General features: G+C 33.2%; 1 long non-coding RNA gene across 1 annotated transcript in view; it reads left to right on the top strand.

Annotated features, from left to right (window-relative positions):
- The window catches only part of LOC132918233 (uncharacterized), a 71,966-nt gene that overhangs the window by 54,046 nt on the left and 2,427 nt on the right, over positions 1 to 15,493 (top strand). The window contains exons 3-4 of the long non-coding RNA XR_009660423.1: positions 7,063 to 7,210; positions 7,287 to 7,526. This is a non-coding gene — a long non-coding RNA (uncharacterized LOC132918233). The remainder of the gene's footprint in view (positions 1 to 7,062; positions 7,211 to 7,286; positions 7,527 to 15,493) is intronic.

Consider the following 15,493-nt stretch of genomic DNA (forward strand, 5'->3'; position numbering starts at 1 on the left):
TGCGTACGCGCGCGCGCCCGTGTGTGTGTGTGTGTGTGTGTGTTTGCGTCCGCAAAGGGCAAAGAGGTAGGTACATATATACATGCGAACGTCGAAGTGTGCAGCAGCCCTTAAAAGCACGTCTTTTGAGCGCGTGAACTTTACTCGGATTTCTGCATCCGTCGCGCACACTTCACACTGCGGCTGCTGCCTCTTATACCGCGAGCGCCGGCCGATCGGCTGCGAAAAGAAATACGCCTTTTTCGCGACCTCATCGATAAATCACGTCGCGATTAAGTGCCCAATGATATCGTTTTGTATCGTCGTGTTATAATATTATATACCTACCTATATAATATAATATATATTATCATATTCCGCGTCTTCTCCTGTCGCGTTGCAGATTTACTGCCAGTTATTTGTACCCGATTTGTACACGATATCGGAATGATCGAACGTCGTCGAACGCGTTTCTATTATTTTGTAAAATATATTGAGATTTGTAATAGATACAATCGTATTATTATCATACACATAAATACAATATAAATAAACATATATAATATATAGTTATTATAATAATATTATTGTTTTGTGCTGCATTGCCAATAATAATAATGCAATTTGTCCGTGAATTTGTATAGCGATCAATCAAATAACGCGTGTACTGTATGTTGTGCACATTAATATTTAATATCATTATAATATATTATACGTGTAACGATACCCTACCTAATAGTTAGTATCTATTGTAGGGTTAGGTTAAGGTAGGTTTATATCATTATATTGTTATTGTTAAAGTGCCGTAGTTTCGTCGATATTAATAAGGTACACCACTTTGTAGCGGTAACTTGACATATTATATAATTTCTTGGCTCGCAGACCCATTGTTAAAAAAAACAAAAATAAAATAAAAACACGCAAAACGTAAAAAAAGAATTAATTGTGTTTTCACCGTAAACAAAATTGAAGTATAATATTATTAATTTCGTGCTATATGATTTCAATATATATATATATATATATATTATATACGTATATGCGTGTGTACCTATATTTAATACCTATTTGTCTAAGACTTAAAGTTACATTTGTATTATATTTATACTTTACATAGGTATATCATCGTATACCATAAATTCGCCATTATTATTGTAGAAATATATTGAAATACTAAAAAGTGTCTGGCGTTATGTCATTTGCAAACTATAATTTATTGAAAGTTGATCTATAAATTAGATTTAGCAAACGTGGTAAATTTATTATTAGTCTGGAAATTTATGAAAATATAATTAACTTGTTGAGTAATGAAAATTCCCATCAAGTATAAGTATAATTTGTTTGATTTTATTTCTTTCAACATTATAAATTTATACAAAACTATAGATTTGTACGTGTCGGAGAAAAAAACAAAAAAATATACTTTGAAACTACTTTTAATTACTATTTAATTACTATATAATAATATCTTTTTAATTGTCTAGAAAATCAATATATTTAATTAACATTTCATGTTATGACTTTTATGTTATTAAAATGTTTATGTTGTAAAATCATTTCGATTGAGGTTGCGGTGCGTATAGGTACAGAAATACGTTTGGACAAAAATAGTTAAGTTAAAATCGACTGATATTTATACGGTGCGTCGTCTTAGCATATAAAGCATAATATATAAATTATAATGACCGCAAATTGAAAAATTGTGTTGGTGTGGTACTGGGTATATTGATATTGGTATTTAAATACCTATTTAATTATATAGTTTCTCGAAAGTGTCTTCAATGATCACTCATCATTATTTGATAACTTCTTTCAAAATTGTATATTTATGTTTTTCTACTCACAGATCATATTCTTACGATAACACAAATAAATAATATGTATAATTGTACAGTTAATTATAACGTGATCGTATTATTATTGTATTATAATATTAGCTAGGGTGGCGAGAATCAAATCTGTTTTCGGCATTTTCGTCGGACTTCGATTTAACTATTATTGTTATAGGACTACAACAAAACATAATATTAAATGCCACGATATCGATAATGCCTTACAGTTGGTAATCGTAACAGTAATAATTATACCAATTATACGGGCGCTTAGTAATAAACGTTTATATTGCGATGTTACACTATATTATCATGCTTATCTACACAAACCGCGTATTTTATCGGCGTTTTGTCAAGCGTTACGCATATTATAATATATTTATATTACCTATTACACGATCTGTAGAATATATGCTGCCTATGACGTGTTATGACATGTATATAATAAATAATATTAATAAGACATTATTTTAGCAAAAAAATTCATAATGATAAATTGATTATAGCTATAACATTTGCTGTAAGCTCAGTTTGTGTTAAGAGTGTAAAGTTCTGAACAGAATATATATATATTATATGGTATACATGTTATTGTAATAGCCTAGTCGAATAATGTAAATGATTATTAAATCGTATCATATTATAACTTTATGATATTGTAAAGATCGGCATTTAGACTGCCATTAGATTATCAGTACATTGAAAAGAACGAAAATTAAATAAATATTATACGAGTACACTACTAATCCGATATACGAGTATTATTTATCGCACCAATAACAAGTAATAGCAAAGAACACAAGCGGACTCAATTAAAACATTAAAAGTTATCTGGGGAGTGGTGGCGATTTTTGAGTTTTTTCTTATTGAAGGGCAAAAAGATTTAATAAACCAATAATATTATTTTTCATCCTCATGTCACTTTTTTTTCCATCGTAACATAAATATGTGTATTTTGATATAAACGTGCTGAATGGCACATTATTGGGATCGAAGAGTTATGTTATAATATTTTAATGAATCGGAGAAATCGAAAAATCGGAAGTGGGAAATAGCTTTTGTCACGCATACGTCAATAATATATATATATATATAAATATTACCCCTATACTTATTATACGAGTATCGTATTAAACGCATTATGGTCTTCATTTTTAAATTCGATGCATCGGCCGTCGGAGGCGTTTGTAAATCTGATGGCGGAAAAATATGACATAGGAAAAATAGTGCAGCCTGCAATGAACACCATTCCTGAAATTACGGTGTTACTGAATTTAATGCAGTTTTCCGCGCGCACAAGTCACGAGTTCACTCCAGGTGTACCCGTGTCCATATTATAATGTAATATGTTTATTAACTGTCCAAGTGTGTAATTTACATAATATGTATATGCACAATCGTCATTATTTAGGCCGTCAGCGATGAGACGGCCGCGGCGTTGTTATAAATCGTTGCCGAGAATATGTATAATATTATATATTATTATTGTTGACCTCGGCGGACCATTACCGTAATAGTTTTGGCGATGAGGGTTTTAACCCGCGAGCTAACCGGCGCGAAAGAGGATAAAAGGGACTCGTGATTAATTCGAAAACAAAGGGGGAATTTCGAAGAGGATCGAACTGGAAGTCGGTCCGTGTATCGCGCGTTGTTATATAGGTGTATACTATATACGAACATACATAATATACAGTACACAGTACACACACACATACAGCAGCACCCGTGACCTCGTGGCGGCGGCGACGGGCGGTTGACGTGGGGACGGTAACTGGCCTTTACAAAGTTTTGGCCTTTGGCCGGGCGCCCTTTTAGCCCGGGATCCGCAAAAGCCATTCCGGTCGACGTGATTTCTGTCCCGCTCGTCAAAGGCGACGACCATAATATATTATACGTAGGTACCCCGCGCCCGCCGTGTAAACAAGACGTATGCGAGCCTTTACAGCCCCGTCCGCGTTACAACATATTATATTATAATACTCGCAGCAGTGTGCGCGCGTGCGGGTAAGGTGACCTTTTTCGAATATACGCCGAACCGTAAATATATATATGTGCACCGTTTTTTCTCAACACTCGCGCCCTTTGCTCGTTGCACTCACACCCACACAGACGTATGGATTTGTACACGGTCGACGGGGCCTAAAACGGCCTACGACCGCGGTAAACGGGGTTAGAGGGGGTGCTGGTACGCGTCTCGCCGGGTCGAGTGTAGCTGTCGCGGACTGCAGAAATCGGTTTGCGATCAATCATTGGCGGCGGTCTCCGCAACTCGTTTTCGCAAAACCGTCACATACTGTATAGCATTATAATACACGCCCCGCCGCCCCCGCCGCTGCCCTATAAATCCGCACGGAGATCACTCGCCCGCCGCGCTCTCCGCGGGAGTCTGCGGCGGAGGGGTCACGCGCGCGGAATACGAATGACCGTATATTGCGTAGGACGCGCGGGGCGGCGGCGCGCAATAATAATCGACGTCGATCTCGGCGGCAAACGACCGTTTTGTTTCGTTTCGGGTTTTATGTTTTATCCTCGAAAGCGCTGAAAAATATATATAAAAAAAAGAAAAAGAAAAACCAAATAAATAAATAAAAATAAACCCGACGCGGCTCGATCGACGGCAGTGCCGTTTTTTCGTCCGTGCGAGGTCGGCCGGCGGGACGTAGACCTTTGTACACAACGCTCGTGTGCTGCAGTTACCCCCGAGAAACACGTTTTTACCATTGCGCGCTCCAAATGCCGATGTCGTGTAATGTATATACAGTTATTTATACACTTATAGCGTACACACCTACAACACGACGTGTAATTGTCGGGGCGCATTACACGCGCGCGCACTTAAAATTCAAAATAACTCCTCGCCAAACACAATCGCGTCGACGAGTATATTATATTATGTATATAGTACATAACTGGGTACCTGCTACGTGCGTATCGCATAATATACACCTATCGCATTCGCCTACGCACACTCGGGGGTTTGGAAAAACGTTCGCCGTTTACGACAGTGGACGATACGATATAGTGCAAATATGGTTATAATAATACGTATGTGTATGTGTCACGCGGCTGTTATACATACAAAATATGTAACGTTCACGTTATTTCAGTGATTCCTTTTTTTATATCAGTCTTAACCTAATAGTCTATATACACTTATTGTGCTGAATTTATCCTCATTCCCAACACACACTTTGCTTTTAGTATATTATTTTATGTCTGTTATACAATAATACGATATTATCACCCACGAACAAACGATTCGCACCGTTCGATATGACGGGTTGTTAGTGCGAAGCTACTGAAATTCGTGGTACTGCAGTGTATAATATAATATACATTCCAATCACGAAACGACCTCAATATAAAATCAAGACGTTCCTTGAAGCGATAACATACTATATACCTACGCATAAAGCGGACGTAAAAATATGTATTCGAAAAAAATTAAATCGACTCGAGAATGAAAAAAAAAATTATTTTCATATTAAAGATTGTCAAATGGGCCAATAAAATGTATCAGTTTACTTTATAATATAAGCGACTATTCTACTATTATGTGGCAGAACATTTTGTTTACTATTGTATGTGAGCGAAAAGTATAAAAAGATTAAATTTTAAATTTATCGTGCGAGTATAAAATAATACGCTTAATGATTAGTCACAGGTCATATTATTTTGCTTAGTAACTTTATATATTGTACATGTAAGCATAAAATGCCAAGCAAGTGTATAGTAAATAAATAAATAATTTGCTGGATTTACGATTGAATTAAGTTTCTGACGCGCACGATATGCTTAAAATTAAAATCTAAAAACGTGTTTGTAGATTCATAAAGTATAACAATATATTATGACCTATGTTATGATAGAAATAATTTTTTTTCAAATTATAAGCCTAGTTCTTGTATTTGTAACCCGTCATATGTTAAAACAAATATAATATTATGTAAATGTAAAAAAATTCTATTTCGTTTTTTAACGATTCACAATGCAATATTATTATGAAGTTTTTTGTCAAAGTAACCATGACCTGGTAAAAGTCCAAAATCTCACACAATGAGTTACTATAGTATTCAAATCAACCAAAATAATAATTAAAATCAAATCTGTAAACATTTGAAGCACATAATAATATGATCAATAAAATAGCTGCTAATAGTAGTTTTTTTTTATCTACCGTGATTTAAATATAGGCAATATAGCCATCCGATAAGTATTACAGTCGAATAATATTATTGAACAAATTATTCAAATATATTAAAGCACTAAAAAAAAGAAGAGAAAATAATTCAAAGGAAAAGTGGGGCAATAATATTATACACATAATACACAGCCCACTTATTCGTGTCTTATCTACATAATATACTCGTACTGTATTTCAGCGAACTGCTTAAACACGACACTGCAGTGCACTTTTAACGGAGTACCTATGCTGTCGTGTTATGCACTTGTGAATTACAAAATATAATGTAGCATTCGATTCTTAGAGTTACTACAAAATATGATTTATTAGTTATTACTACTGTCCCTATAGATACGTACGATATAAAATATTTCACTGAAGCGGTTGTTGCGTGTCTCATAATATATGTTTACATTATTAATCGGTGTACAAACGTCTTGTGGAATTGAGTGTGCATGTGAATATATGATAATAATATGTATATATATAACGCGAGTTCTGTTAACTGAATCGTTATTATACTGACCAATAGTTATCAGTTATTATTTTAATGTAGTGAGCTAATTTTTCGCTAAATTTTCTTATTTTCATGTATAATATCTTATTATATTTTTCGCAAACAATTAAAACATATACCATCTCTAGCCACTCTACGTAATTTAGCTACTATTATCATTGTATACTATATTATAATATGTTTATCGGAACAAATTAAGTAGCGTGCTACTGTCGAACACTAGTGTACTCTGCGAATATAATATTATAATCAAATTATTATCGAGTATACGAATTTATTAATAAGGAATATTTGAATTCAAAAATCAATAATAATATTCTATTAAATTAAAAATATATATATAGGTACCTACATATAAATGTATATAATGCGCGTCGCACAGAAAATATGTTTAAGAATAGTATAATATTATACACGTTACACTTATGAAATTTATACCTTTTCGTACATTAAATTGCACGAACGGTTTCTTTTCCCACAATTTTTGTATTCAATACTTATATTTAAATTTACTCGAGACATTTTTAAATCCCTGGTTTTATATTTTACAGACGCACCTTACCCAGACAGTATTACCATGGCAAGGCGACTTTTCGAGCGTAAACGTTGTGACTTGGGAACACGGGAATCGGAAAATAACGAACACCGAAGAAACGAGTTTCCACATTGTTGTATCACAATATTATACAATAATAATAGGTATACTAATAGTAGTAATGATAGTCACGATAATACAATAAAGTATACTATAAAAATATATATCGTCGTATTGCAGATTACAAAATGTCCACGCTAAACGTCCGACTTTCGAGTGCGCCGTATAATTATTATACTGATATACAATATAATGATGCAGTGCAAACAGAGTGTTATAATATTTTCACCTGATGTCATTTTTATATTTTTATTAATCAAGATACTCGTACTTGTGCGTACGGTGTATAATATATAGATACTGATGCTGACTGATGCTGTAGCTTCGTCCAGTTTTTCCGGAGGAGTGATCCGGCTATAGGTATTTACATAATATTATGTTTAAAGTCTTTAATGTACAATTTTGTACAATGTGTGGGTGTATGACGCACGCGACAAATCCCCTCGAAACGTGATTCGTAGGATTACACATACCTATGGGAAATATCAAATGATATGTATAATGTACCTACGACTTACTTTCCACAGAGTTTAATGTGTTTCGGTATAATGTACATCATAATAACATGTACAGAGAAATAAAATAACAAAATATCCTTTGTTTAACGTCAAAAGCAGTGAGAATTCAGATATTTGAAGTGCGATTTGAAACAAATTATATAGGTCGACGTTAACTTATAAAGAATATGTACTAAAAAGGTTGGGAAACACTGTTCTAAATCACAACAAACGAGACCATAAAATTAATTTTTCCCATATTCGTAAATTATGTGATTTAGTTTTATTTAACGAATATATTATATTTTTGTGCGCATAAAAAACCTTAAGTCGTTTACACTCCCACGGCGGTCATCGATTTTCGAATTCAATTAATATATAGCCGTACACGGTTACATAATCCGTAATAATCGTAATTGAAAAATACGTAATTGTGCATTGGCATTTACAAAAAGTGTGATCGTATATATTATTATTATTCGTGTGTATGTTACTGTTATTAAATGCGCGTGCAGGTGTACACCTCGTTACAGAGATCGAAGAAAGCCATCGTTCGGCTGTGCGGGTGGTGAGGCGGTGGATAGACCGGCGTGCATATATAGAGGGGAATCAACTTTAATACCGGAACATCCGATGCGAAATAATTGATTTGCGACGGGTAAACGAGCTGTTGGCGTAACTCCGGGGCCGGAGGACTTGATTAAAAGCACGCGCCCTAGTACACACGCGCACACACACACACATATATAAAGTTTATATGCATATGGAAAGAGAGCGAGAGAGAAAACTAGAGGACGAGATGCCGCCGCCGTGCCCATATTCACCTTCAGTAGACTACAACTACCATCAGGCATCGTATATGCTATATAATATGCATCATCCGTGTGTGTGGATATACGCGTTTATATTGGAAACTGTTCAACGACAAAAATGTCTATACATAAACTGTGTATATATTATGTAACTTATATATTATTATACATATTTGAATATGCGTATAGCAATAGTACAATATTTGCACGATAAAAACACGTCGCGCGCACAACTAACTATCCACGTCCCGATGCGTAACACGTGTCTCAAAAAATGCCACATATATATATATTATTTGGGAGTCTTCGCGTAGGTATAATAATTTGTAAACAAAAAAAGAAAAACACCTAAACGTATATTTATTGAAATTTGAAAATATACATAAATAAATATAAATAAATATACATAAATATACATCGTGTTGGCATCGATCAAATAGCTTAAGAAAAATCGTCCACTATAGCATTAAGCTTAAAACAGTAACCTAATCATTAGGTTGGAACATTAAATATTATGATGCACATCATACGCTATTGTTTGTCTGACGCGTACATTTTTAATAAATTGTAACCAATTTATTCGATATTTAAAAATTGTATTATTAATATATTATGATCTTTTTATGATAAAAGTAATTTTTCAAACAAGCACGTTTTCAAAATATTAATTTAGACTCTTAAGATTTGTACTTATCGATAAAAGAATTCAGATAATTATAAAATTATTATGATTTTTAAATTAAAATATTTGTTTTGTTTGTTTGTGTACTGAGCCTTTTAATACAATTTTTAATTTGAAAAAAACATGTAATTATTTAGGTAACTAATATAACTGAATATATAAGATGGTTTTTTATTTAATAACTTGTAAAGTATTATGTTGCGTTTTCTAATCATATCAGATCGAATATATCTTTTAATTAAACCAAGTCACAGATTAAAGTTAAAAAAAATTAAAAGATGAATAATAATAAACAATTAAATGGTAATTTTTCTTAGACGAACTTAACTTTAATTAAGCTATTACAATTAAAAAAGTAATTATCCAAGCCCACGCAATCTTGATTTTTTATAGTCTTATTAGTGTTACTCAGTGACCACTACTTACTAGAATGAACTAGCTTAACTTTAATAAAATCGTCTTCAGAAAATGTATATAATAATTTTTGTGGGTGATTCATATCTCTATAATCTATAAATTTAAGCTTTGATTTAGATTTAATGTTATACAGTATTGAAAAAAAAAATCAAGAAACTTTGCTTTTATCGTAATTCTTTCAACTTAAAACTATCGACACACTATATACACATACATATATTTTCAAATAAAAACTTTCAGATTGGTTATAGTGATCCAATCGTGTATCGTACTGGGAAAATAGTGTGTACAAAGACTGTATCCTTGTTAGTCGGGATTGATGTAGAAACGAATTTCTCTTTACTATTACGTATGGTTGTCTTCAAATACAAAAATGTATTTAATTAAAAGAAAAAAATATATAATTTATTAAACAAAGTAATGTCGTATAACATAATTATATATTGCCATCTCGACTATCAACGCTATAACAACATTAAAAACAAACGAAAATACTATTAAATAAGTAATAGACATTTTTTTTTAATATTTAGCATGTGCAGACATACTGCAAGTAATAGGTAAAATTTTTGTATAGGTAATTTAAAAAAAATACATACGATTCGTTCTGGTATCGCGTAGTTCACATACCTTATTAACATCGGCATCGGTTCAACCGGTCCACCCCTGTGCGCTTTGACCGAGAGATCACGACCGCTCAGCGTCCGCTCATGACAACATTCAAATAATAAGGGTCCGCGATCACTGCAGGTGTGTGGATGACAACACGACGCGGTAGGATAACGACGTATAATAATATAATAAAATAATGTTATGCGTAAAAATAAAACCGGACGAAAAAAATACCCACACGTCTGGCGCCTATATTATTATTATTTATAATATTATTTCGACCGTTTCGACCTGGAGGTCATCACTGAGCCCGTCGCAGCAATAAATCAAAACAATATTATACATAATCTATAACCAAACCAATCACAAAAATATTCTTATCTCTCAATTGACTTGCTCTCTAACTGTTCCGGGAATAGGGAGGAATAAGGAGACTAAAAATAGATCGACCAAGAGACGGTTTAACAAACATTATAATATAATATTACAAATTACTTTTTCGAAAAAAAAAAATAATTATATATTTTATTAGAGGTGCAACGGCGTCATATTAATGTGACGATGGGTTTCCCTCTCTCTCGTGTCTTCGCGTTCGTTAAAGTATAATAATATATTAATATGTTTAAAATAAAAATATATACCTATAGCTATATATTATTATTAAAAATCGACGACATTTCTGTCGCACAGTCGCCCGGGAAGATTTCGCGGTGCGTTTTCGATATCTTTTTTTTCTTTTTGGCCCGCGTTCAGACCGCGCGTTGAGACGCAGCCCCGCACAGCAGCCAGCCAGCCCTCGACGAAAAGTTTTCCGTGGTCGCCGATGATTTACTGCGCTTCCCCGGAGAGGACGCCGACCGGCCGGCCGACCGACCCCGTTCCGGCACGAGGGAGCTTACACGCGAGTATAATAATAAGCTAGGCGTGTATGCGGAAACCGAACGCGGTTGGTCGGTCGGCGGTATTCGCTCGCGGACGGTTTTCGGCCCTCGCGATAACGCACTTATGCCGCTGAAACTACCTACGCGCTATTATACTGCAATAATAATAAATAATAATATAATATTACGCCGCCGCCGCCCGCCCGAGGCATTCCTTTTCCTGCATAACTATATATACACGTATAATACGGGCCGTCACAGTCGCATAGTCGCGGTCGTCGGGGGTCTCGCGCTAAATATATTTATACGCACACACACACAGATATATTATATTATGCAGATCTATCGCGCGGACTATATACTCTTCCGCATATACGAGTGTTATCTCCTCCTCTTCGTGCACCTCCCGCCCCCCTAACCCGCGAGGACCCGTCCAACCGCCGACGCAGCTCTACCCATTCTCCGTCCGAGGACCTTAATTATACTCAACGCGCCGCGTACTGCAGTGTACAGTGCACATATTATTATACCATCGTAATAATATTAATAATAATAATATGTGTACGCAGATACGAGCGGTATAATGTGCTCGTGGATTACGATGTAATTAAATCGACCAAAAACCCGCCGCGCGATATTTAGTGCTTCCCGCGAAGACAACAAGCTCGATGTATTTATTATTTGCGTGTTTGCAGAATAAGGCATTATAATATTATAATATAAACCGAGTGTTCAATAAAGGATATTGGGTTTAAAAATCGAAACTCTCCGGGGTTTAGAACGAATTTGGTTATCGATGCGACTTCATAAACACGGGCGGGGAAGGATAAATAGAAGATTTGTGAAAAAAAAATGTAAAAACAATTTGGTAATCTAAAGTTATTTTGATCGGTACCTGTAGCGTTTTAGTTTATTGTTAGTTTGTTACTTTATTCAATATAATTATACCATTTTAAAAAACCAAATCGTTTATGGAATTTCTGTACTTTATTTCAAATGCGTATTGTATGTCTATTATAATTATTAACAATTTGGACAATTTGAATAGCTTACTTTTTTTTTTAAAGTAAGAAAGGTATAATATAAACAAAAATTGTGATCCATTCCAAAAAGTAATTCAAGCGTATCATTTAAAATTATTAATTAATACATTTCTGTTGTTATGACTGAGAGGGACACCTTGATGTAGGTACATTTAATTATAATTCAAAAAATATTGTTTATTTCAAAAATGTTTTGGTCTATACTTGTCTATATACAAATATATATTTAATGACAGTATCATGAATCAAATGAATTCAATTCGGAAAACTATCGTAATTAAACGACGAAAATTTAATATTCAATTTTTAATATGCTTGTAAAATACCTGTAGACACATTTCCTTCCATACTTCTAAGGAGTTGGTATAGTACTATAATGCATAAATTAAGAAATTGAATAGTACGATTGTATTATAATATTATTAATGTATATTATGTTTTTCAAACACATACAAAGAATAATAAATTAATATTTCTCGGTACATGGATTTAGTTACAACACCAATAGCATTACTGCAGATTGCAGACGTCGAGTACCTATTATATAAAGCATCTATAAAAAATGTCCGGGTTTTCAAGACCCCAACGATAATAATTAATGACATGCTATAGTTAGATGTTTACAAATCAAATGAGATAATACAGTGATTTTTTTAATTCTATTGAACTTGCCCTACTTTGGACCTCAGAAGATGTTTATTTTGTTCAACTGTACGTCTTAAAAAACTTTTATACATTTTTTTTTAAACAATTTTTCATACCTAATTATTATGATTAATTTTGTACCATTTTCTCTTGAGGTTAAATCATTATACTCATCTGTTTAGCCTAAATTAGTTTCAATTATAATATTATAATGCCGTTCATTATGGGCCCTATAGCTTTAACACTCAATTAACAAGTAACATCATTGTAATGATTTTGTGTAGTATATTATCTTTTTAATAATTAAAAATTTTAATTATGTTTTAGGTTATTTAAATATCAAAAGTTAAGGGAGACAAGAGTAATGGTAATATCTTAATATCATGTTTAGACTCGTTAAATCAAAAAAATATAAATATAAGTTTAAATGCAAAATATAATTTTCGAGATGATAATATGAAAACATCGAGAAAGTCTAAGATCTTAGAAATATTTTATCGATTTTCGTCTTCAGAATTTTGAAATTAATATCTACTCAAATAATATTATTAGATAACTCTTTGTTAACATAATAATAAAATTATATAATCCAACCAGACAGTTTTTTTTTTATTCAAATAAACCTATTATTGTTTTATTCTAAACTAAAATGAGCTCTTAACAATCTAATTTACTATAGATACTATGTTATATATATATAGTATAACTAGGGGCTATAAACGTAATGATATGTGATTAATAAATATTTTTGGTTTTTACTTTTTTTATGCTTTACGATTTACGAATTTAATATAGAATCGAATCTAATTTAGAAGTCATAAGGGTTAAAACCGATTAAACTACACGTCGTACCTTGACTTTTTCACTGTTGCGTGTTTGTTTTTTTATAAGTTCATAAATGTGTATTATACATTTATTCAATAATATTAAGTAAAATAATTATTAATATTGACATACGGTGGCGCGGTGGTGGCGAGGTGGAGCGTCAGACCATAGTTGGTTCGAGAGGATTGTTCATCAAGTCGAAACACTGTTTTAACGCATTTTGACTACTTGGACCAACCTCGTCGCTTTTGTAAGTTCGGCGATCGCAACTTCAAGTTTGCGCGAGCTTTGAAAGTATGTGGTGGTTGATTCTGAAATCTTCGATAAGAAACTTTGCACCGAGGTTTATGCGGAGATAGGTCACATATATAATATAATAAGTATAATGAGGGGCGGCCAGCTGCGGAGTGGGGGATCGTGGTTAAGAAACTTTGACTAAACCGGTAACTAAATACATATACACGTATACATATTACATATATATATATATATATATATATATATATATATTACATACACACGAACATGAGACGCGTGTGCTCGAGAGATCACTTTACGACTTTGGTTTTTACCGCATCCGCATGTGTGGTGTACCTACCTGTATGCACTTGCACAAATGTATAATAGCGATCGATTTGGAAGATAAATATTAATATATATGGGTGGGTGGGACAGAGCATCCTTAATATATTTTTAAATTTTTAAGTCCCATCATCCTTTGACAGCAACAGCAGTTGGTAAATGATGATAATGAATTATGCCATTTTTTAAAAAACTTATTAATCAATATTAATCCTTTATTGATTAATTTATTTACAACTGATAGCTGATACAATTCATATTGTTATAAATCGTTTTGAGCGGGATTTCACACGTGCATATACTCGAAGTAATAATAATAATAATAATAAAAAAATAATAATATAACACACGTCATATTTTATCGCATAGTGAAATTACTTACTAACTTACTCGTATAGTGGTACATTATAATAATAATAATCGTTTAATGAAATATACGTTGTATTATAACAACTGGACGTGTATTATGTATAAATGCATATTATTTTGTGGCGATTGGTTATTCTATTGTCATTCTCTTAACATAATATTACAGATTATTTTTCACGTTCTTATTCAAAAACAAACAGCTTAACCTAAACGCGCTTATAAAAAATTTTAAAATTTCACTGACGTAAGTAAATAACAAGAGGGTATTAAACCATTAAGGGCATAACGGGTTTGTACCACAATAGTATAATATAATAAAACAATTATATCCAAACACAAAGTCATCGTCCACCAAGCTATACTCACTGCTCATTAACTGTACACGCCAATTGTATACCACGTAAAATCGTATATAGCAGATCCATGTATATACGCGCGTGTGCAATAATACAATTAAATTATATTCTACTCGTTTGTGGCCTGCAAGTACAATGCATTATAGTAAAACTTCATAGAAAACGCGTTATCGTATGCATTTGCAAGACTTAAAATCCAAAGTTACTAAGATGTGTATGAAAACATTAGCCCGATGTGTATTTTGTGCGTGTAGTGAACAAGACACTTGTTCGCTCAAGGTTCACTGATTTCTCACGGTTCTGTGGTTTTTTGGAATATTGTGAATAATAATATAAAATATGAATACTACTGCACGTTTTTCGCTACGCCCGTACCGCCACCACTTGCCTACGGACGCCTACACCTACACACCTGCTTACCTACCTAATACCATATTATGTTCGAGCGACGACCGGATTTTGTATTCTTTTATATACGTTTTAATTACGGTCGAGGGTGAAAAGGAGAAAAAAAAATTAGAAATTAAACAAAACGAAAAACTGCACTGGGAAACGAAGCTTTCAAATACCCTCTCCCTCTTTTCGTGCGCGCACGCGCGCACACAC

Source organism: Rhopalosiphum padi, chromosome 1, assembly GCF_020882245.1.
Source record: "Rhopalosiphum padi isolate XX-2018 chromosome 1, ASM2088224v1, whole genome shotgun sequence".
Taxonomy (NCBI): domain Eukaryota; kingdom Metazoa; phylum Arthropoda; class Insecta; order Hemiptera; family Aphididae; genus Rhopalosiphum; species Rhopalosiphum padi.